Below are 16,108 nucleotides of genomic sequence, written 5' to 3' on the forward strand. Positions count from 1 at the left end.
GGCCACGAGGATGATCAGGGGACTGGAGCACCTCCTGTATGAAGACAGGCTGAGGAAGTTGGTGCTGTTCAGCCTGGAGAAGAGAAGGCTGCGTGGAGACCTCATAGCAGCCTTCCAGTATCTGAAGGGGGGCTATAGGGATGCTGGGGAGGGACTCTTCATTAGGGACTGTAGTGATAGGACAAGGGGTAACGGGTTAAAACTTAAACAGGGGAAGTTTAGATTGGATATAAGGAGGAAGTTCTTTCTTGTTAGGGTGGTGAGGCACTGGCATGGGTTGCCCAGGGAGGTTGTGAATGCTCCATCCCTGGCACTGTTCAAGACCAGGTTGGATGAGGCCTTTGGTGATATAAGTGAGATGTCCCTGCCCATGGCAGGGGGGTTGCAACTAGATGATCTGAAGGTCCTTTCCAACCCTAACCATTCTATGATTCTACGATCTCTTAATCTAGGAGCCATTTAGACCACCTGCTTCTCCTATAGCTGTTGTTCTGCTCTTGCTCCCATTTCTTCTCCATTTGGAACCGTCTTCATATTTCTATTTAGATTCTGCAATTTGCAGCACCACTGGTGCTTCATTGCAATATGCAGAGAGGTGGTTCCAGGCCAGCTGACCTGCTCAGCTGGGTGAATGACCCTTCATTGCTCAAGTATTCACACTGCTTTGTCTATTTGCACCAAAACTGAAGGATATGGATACTGTTTTAACGTTTCTTCCATTAGTTATGTTTACCTTAGAAAGTTTTGAAGATAGAAGGAAGTTTTTAGGTTAATAACAAACCAAATCTCCAAAGTTTTAAAAATGTTCTGTCTGTCTGTTTAAAGAGCAGATTAAATGACAGTTTTGAGTTAACGTAAAATGTTGCCTGAACTGAACTTTCATTCAACCTGGTTGAAAATTCATGCATTTTGATGTGGATTAAAAAAGAAAAATTAAATTGTATGAAGTGAGAATAAAACCTTAGAATTGGACCTTGGCAAAATTGACAGGTTTTCTAGAAGAAACAGTTTCTCTGTAGTTATTTTAGGCTCTATAATAAACAGTACTGTTGTATAACTGTACATAGCTTAATAGCTGCCAGAGTTGATTAAAAGGTGTTCTTATAAATCAGCTTTAAAAAACTCACTCCCTTGCTACTCTGTTAAATTGATAAAGAAGTAATTCCTTTATTGGACTGAGTTCTAGTTCACTGGTATAAAATATCAGTTTGAATTAAGTATGCAGTGAAGCAGCATCACTGAAAATAAGATGTGGAGCTCTTCCTTAGCTGTCCGCAGCTGTGCATCTCATAGCACTGTACAAGGACACAATGTGCTACCTTTTTCTTGTGCTGGGCCAAGGCTACTTCTGTGCTGGAAGGGCAGAAGAGCATCTAAGGTTCTGGAAGTCCATTGCACCGTCCTGCTGTTGCTTTATCTGCTTGCATTGTACTCATGCTTTAAAGCTGTTCTGTTGTTTGGATGGAGTTTAAGCATGAGGAAAAAAAACCCATTGCATTGTGTTTTGGTTTCCGCTTTTTCTCTGACCTCTTTTTAGTCTCTGGGTGTAGTGCCATGTGAGGAAATGGAGTAGGAATATGCCAGCTGGGTACGATTGCATATAGAGCAGCCTGCAATCAGAACTATTCTTTATAGTTCACATACATCTGGTAGTTAGCCCAGCTCCCACACAGCAGGGTTGCCCATCTTCTGTGTGCTATATACTGCATGAGTTATCTGTAGTACTAGTCTCCTTTGAGAAAAATAAAGACATTTTGTATTCTTATTTGCCCTCATTTACATCTTGTGATAATCTCTTCACATCTCACAATTGCCTTTTCATTGAAATCTTTTTAAAATACCAATATCATATAAATGTATGAAAAAATATGAGCATCATTCACATGACCTTATTATAGAGGAATAATTTCCACTCCCACTGCAAACAGACAGGAGTTTATCAGAAAAGGCCTTGGACTGCTACTGTGATCAAGAGGCATTTCATGTGCTTCAGAATTTATCTTGCTATCTGGTCTGTTAGCCTTCAAAATAGCTAGTACAAAAATGTTACTGTCTTGATTTTATTTCTCCTACATGCAGTGGCAACACCTTAATCTGGTTGATCAATTAACCATAGAGCAAAGAAGTATTAGAATTTTCATATATTTAAAGAAAGGAGCTAGCACTTGGATAATTAAAGGACTATTTAATTAAGTGAATCAGAATCACTGTGATACTTCTGGTTTTAAAAGCAGAATAAGTCTCTAGATACTTGTCCATCTTCAAGACAGAGGAAATTGGTCCAATAAAAAACACCCTTTGACCTGTGGAATCTTTTTCTATAACAGTTTTCAGGGATGGGAGATAGATGAAGGAATCCTTTCTTCAACAAAATTATAGTGTCATTTTCTAAATATTTTAGAAGACAATATGTGTCTCTTGGCATAGGTTCACATGATGTCCTATGTCTTCACATATAGTCCAGACTGAAAAAAGTGCCATTAGTTCCATGAGCCGCAGATGATCATTTTGTTAAATCATCAGCCTCTGAGATTCTGATTTTGGGTTTTATTCCTGACCTTGGGAATGTTTTTGCTGGTATTTCTACAGTTCTTCTTGGAATAAGATACAAATTAAATGAGAAGACAAGGTGAACTGAAAGCCACAGAAAAAGAAATTTCTTCCCTAGAAAGAAATGCGTTAATTCTCTTTTGTTATGAGCATCTACCTGATTTATCCTCTCATTCCAAATCCCAAGGAAGCACCTGTTCTGAGTGCTACATACTGGCCAACAAATATTGGTAAAACAATATCAGGAATAGCAGCATGAGAAAGGCATGTATGAGCTCAGATCTAACATTATTAATTGACATTCAGAATTCAGGATGTAGCTCTAGAGATATGGAGGGGGTTGTGTTTCATTTTCTTAAGACTAACCCTCTTTCTTGCTGAAAACAAGTTTCTGTTCTTCAGCTCAGTTTAGATATTCAGCAGTGCCTAAGCCTGGGACTAAAAAAACTAAATAAATACCAAGTGAATGGAACTGCGTAAAACCTGACTAAGGGCCTTTAATGTACCTTTCGTCACTGTAAAGGAATTGTTTGGCTCAAAGCATTGTTTATAGTCAAAGAGAAAACACACTTATTTTGACAAGAGTTTGTCATTAGGACAATTGAAAACTTAGCAGTTTAAATCAAGAATCATGCTTATTTTCCTCACACTAGTACCTAGTAACCAGTTGGGGTCATTTTAATGTTTGCTATTGCAATTTTCCACTTTGCTCTTTATTCATTGATCTGCAGCTCCATGCAATTTCTAAATGAACTTACTGTTCATGGTTCCTCGTATATGTTAGATACTTTTTCCATGTTTCCTGTTACCTCCAAACCCCATTTTTTCTAGATCAAGATCTGCATGTCTTTAAACATGGATAAGGTGTGTACAGCTATGGGCTCTTCAATGCTAGCCCATGCCCCATTATCATCCCATGTTCTCTCTTCTCTGCACCATATCACGTCTCCCTTTCTCTGAGCCCCAGCTCTCATTCCAGCCGGTGTTTCACTATGTTGTGTTTTGTTGTTAGCTCTAAATACCTCATTCTGCATAGAAAAACTACTTGTTAGCGCTGTCTATACCAAACTAGGGTTGTAAATCACAAAGATAAAAGTAAAAATTAAAAAAGTCTGTTAGAGAAATTGCTGTCCCAGTTAAACAAGTAAACCAAAGCTGCAGACAGGATGAGAAACAGCCAGACAAAGAAAGACTGATGAACCTCTGTCCTGAGGTCTTGCAAACTCAGTACCTAGCTTACAGCTTGTTACTAGCAATTATGGCTTCAGAGGACACTATCAAAAAGTACAACAATAGTAACCCCATGGCCTAAGATCACTAGTTTCATCTTAGAATTTATAATTATAATTTATTAATTTAATTTATATATTTATAATTATAAAACTTATGTATAATTAAATATAACCACACAAGACACAAAAACTTTAGGATATTTGTTCCTCATACAGAAATTCATAATTTCTTTAGGTGGACATCCCCACATATGAAGTATATTGTAATGCAGAAAAGGCTGACAGCATGGTCAAATGCTGAGGAAATCAAACCAAGCAGTCATAGCAGCAACTCAGATCCTGAATATACTTCTTCCTGTATTGTGCCTGGTTATTAAGCTGTCATTAAATCTGTACTCATCCATTTATCTTAAAAGTCTGTCATAATATCACTGTCTCTGTTCTGATTCATGGCAGAACTTCAGAAGCTCACCAGCTACTCACCAGCTCTCCAACAGGTGATATTTTGAAACCTTCTAGCAAATCTCCTTCTCTTCATCCAACATTGGGCAGGTTACCACAAGTGGGAAAAGGAGCAAATGAAGATGTCCAGGTCAGAAACACAAGTGGAAACCTCCTAGCTAGGTTTGCTCAGAAATGCCACAGGATGAATTCTGGTGCTGTCAGTCCCTTCTGCCTGACAGGAAAAAGTAGGAATAGAGCCAATTTCGTAAAAAGATGCACTATACAATTGATGACTGTCAAAGCTAGATTTTGATAACTAATAATAGAAAGGCCAGAGTTGAAAAATGCAATAGCTAATACATCATTTTCCCAGAAAATAAGTAGCTGCTATAGGTTATCATGGACATTTGTAATAGTTTCAGTCTAGAAACTCTACGTAGTTTAAAAGCAGACTCTTGTCATTTAGGTCTTCTGTGATCTATTTACTCATCCCTCTGGTAGAGCAATAAAAATTCTTTTTTCTCTAGAAACGATTTAGAAAATAACAATTATGAATATAATAATGTGACATTCTGTCATAGCCTGTGATTTGTTAGGTAGCTTTTCTGTGGACTGTTTTTGGAAGATGGTATTAAATAAACATATTTGCAAAAGGAAGCTATGCTCCCCTTATGCAGTTTTCCAATAAATCCTATCTATTCTTTCAACTTTGTCTACAGAATGTTGTCCTGGATAGCAGCCTTCCAGTATCTGAAGGGGGCCTACAAGGATGCTGGGGAGGAACTCTTCATTAGGGATTGCAGTGATAGGACAAGGGGTAGTGGGTTCAAACTTAAACAGGGGAAGTTTAGGTTAGATACAAGGAAGAATTTCTTTACTGTGAGGTTGATGAGGCACTGGAATGGGTTGTCCAGGGAAGTTGTGAATGCTCCATCCCTGGCGGTGTTCAAGGCCAAGGTGGACATGGTTCACATGGGTGACATGGCCTAGTGTGAGGTGTCCTTGCCCATGGCAGGGGGGGTGCAACCAGATGATCTTAAGGTCCTTTCCAACCCTCACTCTTCTATGATTCTATGTTCCATATAATTTAAAACCATTGCAAAAAGCTATTATAGAAATTTTCATTAGCTGCTAACTCAGCTCTCGATAGTAGCGACAAAGATACTGGGACTGTATTTTGGTCATCAAAAATACAATCCAAAATTGTATATAACCCCAAAATACATGGGTTGTATGCTGCTCCATCTTTCTCTCTGCAAAAAAAAAATTGTGAGAATGAAACCCAGCAGAGCTGAAGCCCTTTGTGGTATAATGCCTCCTGAATCACCACTTTAGAGATATGTTTATAGAATCATAGGATAGTTTGATTTGATCATCCCAAAGATGGTCATCCTTAAAGATCACCTAGTTGCAACCCCCTGCCATAGGCAGAGACAACTTTCACCAGACCAGGCTTCTCAAAGCCCTGTCCAACCCAGGCTTGAACACTTCCAGGTTTGTGGCATCCACAACTTCTCTGGGCAGCCTCACCTCTCTCACAGTGAAAAATTTCTTCCTAATGTCGTCTAATCTTATGTTGGAAGTTCTTGCTTGGGATGAGTTGCGTACCATTGTTGCAGTGTCATAAAATCATCAAAAAATTAGGATATTAGAGTTTTCCTTTTATTTCTACTAAAACATCCTTAGTTGCAAAAGTGGTGAGTTGAGGAGGAATTGGGGAAACAGAAGCTCATGCCTCAGCACTTTTAAAGTAGCTTTGTTCTAGAAACATTTTCCAAAGAAGAAAGTTACCAAGTTGGCCACCAGAAACACAGATGTATAAAATCACTGCTGATTTTGTCACTAGTCTAATCTTATGCACTTTAATTAAAATTTAATCTTTATATTGCTACTAAATACTTTTCTTATTGCAGTGATTTTTCAGCCCCCTGATTTTTTTCAGTTTGCTGTAACTTTGTTTTATTTGTCTGAAATTTACAACCGTAGTTTCAGTTGTATCAAACTTAGCAATAGGCAGGGAATTGCAGTTAGATTTGATGGCAGGAGTATTTGAAAGGAATCTTGAAATTGCTGATGTCTGAGAACACCCCTGGTATACATTTTAGAATGTAGGATATTGTACCAGACTTTTATCAAATGTAGAACTGATTAAAAAATATAGAATTTTTATCCCATGGGAAACTTAGAATGGTGTAAAACTGTTGTAAAACTAAGGATGTATCCAGTCTGCCCCTTGTTCAGTAGCATACTCACTCTGTGTGGTTAGGGCAAAGAGGGAGAAAAACAACATGAAAGCTATTCACCTGGGAAGCTCTCTCTTGCTGGGGCCTCTGTAGGATATTTCAAATCAGTGTGCATTAGCAAGTTCGTGAATGGCACAAGTAAAATGACTCACTTCCAGGAGTCTATATCTGTCACTGAGGAAGATGGAAGAGTTTAACTCTTCTAAATGAAGAGATAACAAACTGATGAGCAGCTGGTGGCCAGCTGCCAGGAGCAGCCCAGGAACACAACTATTCTGGAAAAGTCTGTAAGAGGTTAGCTCAACCAGGTGGGCATCTTAGAAAGTTAAACATAAAAACAAGACATTAAATTATGTTTTGGTGTTGAATAAATGTTCTTTGTTTTTTAAGGCTGCCTAGTCATTAGTGATTATTATGTTAGCAGGAGAATGAAGTCGCTAAGCCTCTGCCCATTATATTTGAAAAATCATGGCAGTCAGGTGAAGTCCCCGATGACTGGAAAAAAGGAAATATAACCCCCATTTTCAAGAAGGGGAAAATGGATGACCCGGGGAATTACAGAGCAGTCAGTCTCACCTCTGTGCCTGGCAAAATCTTGGAGCAGATTCTCCTGGAAGGCATGCTAAGGCACATGAAAAACAACAAGGTGCTTGGTGACAGCCAGCATGGCTTCACTAAGGGGAAATCCTGCCTGACCAATTTGGTGGCCTTCTATGATGGGGCTACAGAACTGATGGACAGGGGTAGAGCAGTTGATGTCATCTACCTGGACTTGTGTAAAGCGCTTGACACTGTCCCACACGACATCCTTGTCTCTAGATTGGAGAGACATCAATTTGGTGGATGGACCACTCAATGGATAAAGAACTGGCTGGATGGCCGCACACAAAGAGTTGTGGTCAATGGCTCAATGTCTGGCTGGAGACCAGTAACGAGTGGTGTCCCTCATGGATCGGTGTTGGGACCGGTCTTATTTAACATCTTTGTCGCTGACATGGACAGTGGGATTGAGTGCACCCTCAGCAAGTTTGCTGATGACACCAAGCTGTGTGGTTCAGTTGATACGCTGGAGGGAAGGAATGCCATCCAGAGGGACCTTGACACGCTTGTGAGGTGGGCTGATGCCAACCTCATGAAGTTTAACCATGCCAAGTGCAAGGTCCTACACCTGGGTCAGAGCAATCCCAGGCACACCTACAGGTTGGGCAGAGAAGAGATTCAGAGCAGCCCTGTGCAGAATGACTTGGGGGTGTTTGTCAATGAGAAAATGAACATGAGCCGGCTTCAGTGTGCGCTCGCAGCCCAGAAAGCCAACCGTATCCTGGGCTGCCTCAAAAGGAGCGTGACCAGCAGGTCGAAGGGGGTGATCCTGCCCCTCTACTCTGCTCTGGTGAGACCTCACCTGGAGTATTTTAGTGCAGTTCTGGTGTCCTCAACATAAAAAGGACATGGAACTGTTGGAACAAGTCCAGAGGAGCGCCACGAGGATGATCAGGGGACTGGAGCACCTCCTGTATGAAGACAGGCTGAGGAAGTTGGTGCTGTTCAGCCTGGAGAAGAGAAGGCTGTGTGGAGACCTCATAGCAGCCTTCCAGTATCTGAAGGGGGCCTATAGGGATGATGGGGAGGGACTCTTCATTAGGGACTGTAGTGATAGGACAAGGGGTAATGGGTTAAATCATAAACAGGAGAAGTTTAGATTGGATATAAGGAAGAAGTTCTGTCCTGTGATGTGGGTGAGGCACTGGCATGGGTTGCCCAGGGAGGTTGTGAATGCTCCATCCCTGGCAGCATTCAGGGCCCGGTTGGACAGAGCCTTGGGTAACATGGTTTAGAGTGAGGTGTCCCTGCTCATGACAGGGGGGTTGGAACTCGATGATCTTTAGGTTCTTTTCAACCCTAACTATTCTATGATTCTATGATTATCTTTTGTCCCAGGAGAGGAGAATCACAGGCACAGAAAAAGTCAGGACACCTGAGCTACCCATGGCTATCCATAGCAGAGGGTGACTCAGAGCACTGCTAATGAGATGGAAAACCTGAGGAAAACAGATGGAAAAAAAAATCAGCCTCAGGAAAACTAAGTACAATGCCCAATGTCTGTAAGCGATTATCTCAAGGAAAGGAGACAGGAAGCAAAGTGTCATTAGGCTAGGGATGGCGGCGTGGGTTTTCTGGCACACAGTTTCATCCCACACAGGGGCAAAAGTTGGCATAGTTGCTCTAAAGATGTTATCCTCATCGCTTCCAAAACCTGAAAAACTTCAGATTGCCTGAACTGCTCACTCCATCTGTCCGCATGGCTGCTGGTTTTCATGATCTCTTCCCCTCCACTTTAGAATTTCCTGCCAGAAAAGATGAATAACTGTGGCATATTGGTACACCTGGAAGGTGTAGGCCATGTAGAGAAAATGCTGTGATGTATCTGGATTAGAAAACAAAATTACCTAGCAGACTAAAAATTACTTATGTATTTACATATACTGCCCTTATTGTGCTTGAATAGCTTTCTGTTCTCCTGTATAAAGCATCCTTGCTATTGCAAAGAAGTTAGTTCTGTAAATATCCATTTTACACAGAGAAAGTATATGTAGATATCTCAAATTTTCTAGCAGGACTTCTTCAGAGGAACCCCAGAAAACCAAAACACCTTTTAAAACAGTTTTTTTTCACATCTTTTAGGAGACAATAATAAAGACAGGAGACTATAAATTACTGTTCTAGTATGCACATTTTTAGATTTACATTTTTGGAGGAATATAGTTTTTAAAAATACCAGTATTTTATTCCACATCTTTATATTTGTTGTTTCTATAAATGTCTGATATCTTCAGAGAAGAATAAACAAAATAGTAAGGATATTTCTTACATCCACATTTTTGAAATGGCATTTCATATTGCTTTTGGATTAAAAAATATTTTAATAATATTTTAATATGTCACACCATTTTAATATTTGATATTAAAATATTAAGACATGTCTTGATTTTATAAAGAATAATTTTTAGTTCATTTTTTTAGCATTACATGGTGCATATGTATCCTTGGAATACAAGTGATTTCTAGCTGTACAATGACTGCTGAGGAATTATTGATTTTTAATTGATATTAATGGACTGGAATAGTCATGCATTCATATTTCCTCTCAGTAGCAACTCAATTAATTATACATTATGTGAATCATGTAAGGATGTAAAGGATGCTCTACTACTTCCTACCCCATCTTCTTGCTAAATCCAAGCCATTATTTGGATAGGTCTGCCCAAGCAGAAATATAAAAACTTTAACTAGCTAGTGACTTCGGGGGGTGATTTGTGCAATATTACAACTGGTTATTTAGAAAAATTATAGTGTTTCCTACTCTTGCATTCTCGAGAGACAGTTCCTCAGTTCCTATTAGTAGAATTTTGACCTTGTGTATTCCCAAATGGGTATATTACAATCGCTGATTGCCTGTGTCTTAAACACAGTAACTCTATAATATAAACAGAAGGTTATGGCAATTTCAGCAAATCCTTCAGTGTTTGATGATTTTTTTTCTGTCGTATGGCAATATATGCCATAGCTCAAGAAAAGGCCTTGTCAGAGAAGAACATGGGATGCTACCTGGCCTGGATTTTAGCTCTAATGGACAAAAATGGATCACTCTTCTAGACCCATTCTCCATTGGTTGACATTGCAAAAGCTCCAGAATTTTTACTGTAATCTTGTAAATACATGCCTTATGATACATTTTATTTGTTTAGTGGTTCGCATTTTCCCTTAGGAATTCATTTAATGAGGTGCTGGAGTACAGAACTAATAAACAGGTGGAAAGCTGCTGTTACTGTAAGAACCGTTGAACATTTTCTTTTTTTTTCCTTATCAGTTAAAGTAGGAAATACGGCAGGACTTCATTAGTCCCAGGGGTTTTGTCTCCTCTCGTATAAGTTCAATTATAGCCCCATCTGTAATGCTTTTTTAAGTTGGATGAGGATACTAACTATTGAAGCTAACCCTCTAGTCCCACAGAAACTGGGAAGAAAAACAAAAAAAAAAAAAAAAGAAAAACTAAAAAAATTCTCTGTATTTCAAAGAGAACCTGAAATTTCAGATGAAAGTTTTATTTGACTTCTTTTGATTAGAACATCATGGTCTGCTAAGTTAAGGTGCTTTATTCTCCTGTGAAAACCAAACTTGAGTCAGAACTTGCACTCTAAAAGCAACAGATCAGAACCAGGTTGAATGGCAGTTGAGCTTGAGATAACAGGTAGGGTTCAGAGAGTTCTTTCAGGGAAGAAAAATTAATCACCTGTCCTTGTTCTAAAAGCAATAGCACTGGAGCCAAATGTTGTGATTGCTCATTACTCTCCCCAAAACATCTCTCTCGAATTTACCATGGGATAGAATTATGGATGAAGAAAAATTGTAGGCGTAAAGCTCCTTCCCTAAACTGAAAAGAGGTGCAAATTACAGTCATTCAAATAAAATATGCTGAACTTGAACACTGAAAGTCCAACCCTAGGAACGTGGAAATTGGTAGGAAAATTTCATCTGACATTATTAGATTTTGCACAGAAGCTTGCAGCTACTTGGTTGATACTGAAAGCAGGAAAGGCAATCATATGAGAGTAACCAGAGACTAATCCTCCTTTTTTTTCTCTTCTCCAAAGTAGGAGAATTTCCTATTTCTAACTGTTGGAACCAAAATTTTTTGAAATCAATAGTAGTCTGAGTGAGAGCTACTGAACAGCGTAACAGCGACAAATAGCTGCTGCATTATGTACCTTGCTTCAGGTCCTTCTGGAATGAAGGCCACTAAAAATAGAATCAGCACTGGGGTAAAAGTTAGCCCGGTGAGCATACCCCAGTTTTATCCTAGTAAAACTGCTTTCTTACCAGGGTTAGAATTTGATTCCTAGTCTGTGCCAGAAGGATGAAAAACAAACACAATGCTTTATAATCTCTGGACTCTCTCTTGTTTTTGTACCTGAGCCAAGAAACAGTTAGAAACAGATTAGTTTTTGTATTTCTTCTGAAAAATTCTGACACAGCAGAAAAATTACAATGTCCAGAAAAAAAAACAAAACTGTGGGTGAAAAAGGTAAATAGCAACGTAGCCATTCTATTCCCCTGCCCCCCCCCCCTTTTTATTTAAAACTAAACACTAGCTGACATTCAACACAGAGCTTAAAGACATCACAGAGCCTCAACTTGAACAAAGCCTAAACTGTGCAGAGGAAGTCATACATCATTTGGCTCCATTAAATTGGCTTCACCATGTTTGGCTGCACTAAAAAAAGTGGAAAAATGAAGGAAAAAAAAACTTTTTGATACTGCAAAATATACAGCAGAGATTAATCAAATATATCTTTTGGCAATACAGCTACTTTACAAAAACTACTTCTTATGCAGATGAGGCAATAAAAATGTTTTTCAACAATTTATGGTTCTCAGAGTTAATAAAATTATTTTATGAATGGAAGAAAGTTCTCCCTGCTGGACTTCAGAACCTATTGATTTTATTTGAGAAGTGTATGGCAGATTGCTAAAGGTATGAGCTCAGGAGAGCTGATACAGCAAAAAGAATGATAGTATCTCGTACAAAAATTCAATTATCTTGATACTAAAACTGCATCTTACTTTAAAAATTAATCTCTATTAAAAAAATGTAGACAGTGTCTAAAAGTGAAATGCCTGTCATGGGTTATTGGCAAATCTGAAATGAAACTGCAAGCAAGAATGATTGATTTAACCTAAAGCAAAGAGACGTATAATAGAAGTAGGTTGACAGAAAAGTATCTGACTGAGAAAAAAACTTAAGTTGGTGTTCCAGAAGTAAATGTTCTTATCAAAATAGAGGTAGAAATGTGAAGTTTACATAAAACCTGAAGATATTTAGTGCTCTATCTTCTGGATGGTAAAATTAAAGGTCAGAAAAAGAAATGTTGGTGAAATCAACCTGGATCAGTAGCACAATATTCAGTGCCTTATCACATCTTCATTTTTCCAGCATGGAAAGGGAGGACAGCCTTCAGCAAGTAGCCTCACCTCTCAGCCATGAGAAGAGGCTTTCAGTTTTTCCTAAGTCAGATTTTGGTTGAGTTGTCCTGGAGTATGTCCTCTGTTCTTTACTACAGTTTGATACTGTTGCGCATAAAACTGGAGCTTAAGTGCAGTTTTCTGGTGCTTACAATGTAGTACTTAGCATACTATGCAATAACACAGAGACTTTGTGCTTGTGTATGCATAACATATATAAACATGAGTGTATATTATTAATATATCATATGTAAATGCATACAGACTCACTACTGTTCGTGTAGGAATGCACACGCAAAAAAAAACAGTATTAGTAATAAAATATGCACAGTGTATTTGATATTCTCCTTTCCCATTTATAGTTTAAGGGTTCAAGGCTGTAGTTATAGTCCCTGCTTCTGCAGGTGCAGCAGACCTGTATGATGAAGTGATGCCCTGGCACAATAACACTGTGTTGCCAGTGTGTAGGAATCACCATGTGTGTGTGTTCTGAAGTGCAGCTAGATGTGCAGATGCTGTTCACACACAATTTATTCTTCTGCAAAAGACCAGCCTTGACTTGGAGACTTTAGAAGTAGGGTGCAAAGTATGAAATTAGGACACTTGGAATGAAAAGGTAAGAGACTCATCCAGATCCATGTGACTCTCTTAAAATGACAGATTCTTATTAAAACATTGTTAGCAGCCACTTATTTTCTTCTAGCCTCATAATAATACAAACTATTTTGCATGCCAGGTGTACATTACTATTGCTTTTCCACTGAACAAAGTCAGAGCCTATTGAATCTTCTGTCTGGGAGGTGTGTAATCCTTTAGCTTTTTTTCCTTTTGGAAAAGAAAAAAAATAATTAAAAGGTAAAGTAAAACTGAATCTGATGAGCTTCGCCCACCAGCACAGATGAGTGAAAAATTAAAACAGAGCTCTTGCTAAATTAAATCTTTATATATGGATCTATAAGTTCTATGGATAGAAGAAAAACAATTTGTGCCATTGCCAAGTAAGAGATTTTAGAAGCTGGACAGTCTCTGAACAGTGATGATGAAAATCCTTACCTTATCAGCTTCACAGTCACTGGCATATTAATTTTCTCAGTCAGCAATGAAACAGCCATTCTCTGTATATACTGAGTATGACCCCCCTTTTAACAGTAAAACACAAAAGAATTTTGCTTATTTGTAAGGTTTGATACACTGGGATCCTTCTGGCTGCAGCTTGGGCTGGTGCTCTCCTGAATAACCTCCCTCAGGTGCTTCCGGATCCATCTGGTGTTTCAGCTGGAAGAGCTCTAAAGTGTGAAGCACCTCAACTTTACCTGGGTGGTAGGTTTTCCTGAGCTGGGAGAAGAAAGATTGAGACTACTTGTGAACCACTTAATTTTTGCCTGGCTTTTGGAAGCCCTTCTCAGGGTGAAGAAGTCCAGCGATATATGTCCACACACCCATAGAGAGACACTTTTCTACAGTTTTCTTCAAGGAAAGATCTTGGCCTGGGAGCTTGAAGAAGCAAGGAGTTTTCCCTGGAGCTAGCTAGGAGAAGACTGGAAACATTTCATCTGGGAGAGCAAGTAAATATATCTACAGTGTTTCAAATTTCTTCTCCTCCTTAAGAACATAGAGTAAATGGGCTCAAAGCAAAGAGGCCTGCTTACTGAGTACTGTCTTAGAGTTGATATTTAAAAAGCACAGTTTTGTGTTTGCATTAATAAAATAGCTGTACATTAAATTGATTTCTCCTTTTTTTCCCTCTGTGTATCTCAATAATAAGGTACAGTGGCTAAACTGTCTGACATTTGTAATTAGGCATATTTATAGATCAAGAGAAAGTAAAGAGATAGAGATGTGTTAGAGATAGTGTATCTTGTCCAAGAGGAAAGGAAAGCTTTCTCTGTATTTGCTAGTTGCACATATATGGAGCGCAGTAAAAAGCACAAAGTAAACCTTAGACATAACAGAGATTCATATGAAGTCTGTGAATCATATCTTGCTATTGAAGTTCTTCATCATGTTCAAGAAGAATTTTCTGGGCTACAATATTGCAATTAAAGTTGATTTATGGGCAGAGTGATATCCCACTGCAATTTCAGAGCCAGAGATCTTGCCTCCAACAAAGAGCTGAGGGCTTCTAGTATGTTAATGACAGAGAAGTGTAGATCAACCACCAAAACAGTATCACAAGGACCCCCACCTACCCCTACAAATAGTGCTCTGCAGATGCCACTAACACAGAATCCAAAATATGATGTAACTATTAGGAAAAGGGGTATTTATTAGGACATACCTGATTTAAATTTCTCATGATGTCTATTGACCAAAATGCTGAAAGAACCTTGCTTTTCACTATGGAGGTAATTTAGAAAGTTCTGTGCATCTTTTGTGTGTGATCAGGTAAGCACCATCGTTCACACAAACATGCATCCATACATCAGTTTTATAGCAGAGAATATCTGCAGGCTGGATCAAATTACTATACTCTTTATGAAGAGAGAGACATTACAGCTAAAATACTAAAACTACTTTTGAAAAACACTTTAGGAAAAATTATCCTTCTAAATCTGTGTTTCAGATCTGAAAAGCCAACTCAGTTCTTATTTGATTTTTATTGTAAAAGAATGCTTAATACCTAAAGTTTCCATCAAGAGTTGCAGGCACTCAGCATGTTTTAAAATGGACCAAGAATTATTTACACATAATTTTTGACTTTAAGAGCTGTCATACATAAATTCTTTTTATGTATTTAGGCCCATGGATTTAATCTGATGAAGGATGTAGATTCCTAGTCTGTGTCCTTTGTCAGCAAAGGGAATCCACACATCTCCAAGTGTTTGGGGAGCATGTTCCCTGCATGGAGACCCACCTAAGCTATGCAGTGTGCAGTACCTAGATTTGAGTTGAATATCTGGCACAGGTTGAAGAGATGTCTTCCACCTCTCATTTAGTACCAGATAATACCCCAAAATTGTTAGTTTTATAAAATACATCGAGCAGTGGTTCTACCTCTTTCTTTTATCCTCAACTATTACAGGTTGCGTAAACATCCAGAAGATGCTATCAGAGGTCCCGTCTCTTGATTTTCACAAAAATGGTGAACTGTTGGTCTGCCAGAACTAGTTGAACTAGTATTCCTGGAGATCTGTTGTGAAATAATGTAGTGGTTAAGGCATCCTCCAGAAACAGAAGGGAAGAAGGGGGTAAAAAGGAACCTTTAGGCTCATTTTCATTTATCTGAATTTTATATTTTGTACAAGGTGAAATAGCCTACAACCTTATAAGAGATGGAAAAAGCCTAAGGCATTTGATGTGCCTGAATAATTTTATTATATTTTTGTATTCATGTGATATTTAGAAAGAGACATCTATTTATATTATGCTCATCTATTTATATTAAGTTATTTAGTGGCTTAGCATCTGTTTAGTAATGGCTTGAATGCTATTTTGTGCAATTTGCATTTGCTTTTTTTCCTGTATAAGATCACACAAGGTTCCTATTCATGTATTCACAATATATATTTCATTGTAACACCCTGACAGACTACTGATAGGTGAAAGAAAAGTGTACACTCTTTGTCATGGCATCTCACCTTTTCCCTTCTTGATTTATTTTCTTTTCTTTCCCCTCTA

The sequence above is a fragment of the Pezoporus flaviventris genome, unplaced genomic scaffold (genome assembly GCF_033815535.1).
Source record: "Pezoporus flaviventris isolate CSIRO_AGI_PZ_B2104156 unplaced genomic scaffold, CSIRO_AGI_Pfla_v1 ptg000001l, whole genome shotgun sequence".
Lineage (NCBI taxonomy): Eukaryota > Metazoa > Chordata > Aves > Psittaciformes > Psittacidae > Pezoporus > Pezoporus flaviventris.